General features: G+C 47.3%; 1 pseudogene; it reads right to left on the minus strand.

Moving 5' to 3' along the window:
• Nucleotides 1-628: 628 nt before the first annotated feature.
• Nucleotides 629-1,393, minus strand: LOC118849597 (annotated as a pseudogene).
• Between the last annotated feature and the right edge of the window lie 254 nt (nt 1,394-1,647).

The raw sequence follows: 1,647 nt of genomic DNA on the forward strand, positions 1-1,647 counted from the left end.
CTGTACTACTGTACCACTCAGATACACACAGGGTAAAAAGGACCACTCGTTGTTTCTTGGGATGGGAAACAAAGGAAAGTTTCTCCCTCAATAACACGGCAATGCTAGTATGTCATTCAGTTAAGTCATTATTAAATTGCACTATTTAAGCTGTGTTATATATTCGTCTTTAGACTATGAACAGTTATCTGTTCTGTTTTTTTCCCTGAATATCTCCAATGACCAATTAAAAAGCTCCTAAAGGGTTAGTAATGAAATGTCTCCGCAGGGAGAACACACACACTATTTAAATACATTTAATTTTCCTAAAGAAATTCAGCTGTGCAGCTGGCTCCAGCTGTAAGTCTCCTAAATGAGAATATGGATACCTTTTCCTTAGAAGATGCAAATATCAAAAGCTGAGTAAACAACACACACACTTTCTGCAAACAAAAACGCATGAGATTTGTTTGTTTGTTTGGCTTAGAGGGGAGGTGGCAGGGATGTTATGGCTGTGCTATGTTGCTTCTAAATCTATGCACCAAACATGAGCATCTGTAACCCTTTTTCCCACGACGGAACAGGAGAGCTAAGTCTGCGGGCAAACCTCATGTAGAATTGCTGTGGGATGGCACAAGTTCTTCCTCAGCTATTCTAGAAGTAACAGGTATTCCTTCAAAGATGCTGGCAATGGCAGGCCCTTTGTTGCATCTGGCAGATACTGGAGTCCCAGGCTATGTCGAACAGCATATGGAGAAAATGTTTTTAGGGTTCCCGAGGCAGAGCACAGGACAGTCAATTTTTCACAAAGTTGCTGGTCTTTGGCTGCCTCACCAGGCATAGTTCCATTTTTCTGTAATTCAGCGTCCCATGGCTCCGTGGAGGAGCTCAAAGCATGAATCCTCATTTTCTGTTCAAAGCTCCATAACCAACAGAGCCACCCACCGGGCCATAGGTGTCTGGCCCTTTAAATTGGTGACCCTGACCTCAGCCCCACAGTCAAGGAGTATGCTAACAGTCTTAAGGTTTCCCTTCATGGTTGTAATCCAAGGCATTGACAGAGGCCCCACTTTCTAGGAGGGCCCCGACACACTCAGCATTATTCTTAAAGGCTGCCCAGTGAAGTGGGGTAACTGTTACCAGCTAGTGCACTGGGGTTTGCACCCTATTCCAACAGGACTTCCACACAAGTTTCATCTCTCTCAGCTGCGTAATGGAGAGCGGTCGGGTTGTGGCCATCTGGTGCATTTATCTCAGCTCCTCCTTGCAAGAGCGACTCTGCACAGTCCGCATCTGACACCATGCAGCGGCTTCAGTGCGCCTTGGGAACAATTCCCATCAGCTCTCCTCTGATCAGATCCTCTACGTCATCATGGGGAAAGAAACGTATGGCAGAGACTGTTTGAATTAAACGCTCCGAGAATTCTCTGCATAATACCACATACTAAAACTCATCAAGGGCTCGGGAAACGGTCACATGCTCCAAAGGAACCAAGGCCAAATGGGTAGTGAGAGGCGCTGCCAAATGATAACCCGGAAGCATAAGTTGTCAGGTGAAGGTCGTTCCTCCTCCGACAACCAGAGGACAGAGGGGAGGCAACGGGCCTGCGCACATGCCAGGCACGGGGAGGGGGTGCGCAGCAGCGGGCGCTTGCCCGAGCTGTGGAG

The sequence above is a fragment of the Trichosurus vulpecula genome, chromosome 5, assembly GCF_011100635.1.
Source record: "Trichosurus vulpecula isolate mTriVul1 chromosome 5, mTriVul1.pri, whole genome shotgun sequence".
Taxonomy (NCBI): domain Eukaryota; kingdom Metazoa; phylum Chordata; class Mammalia; order Diprotodontia; family Phalangeridae; genus Trichosurus; species Trichosurus vulpecula.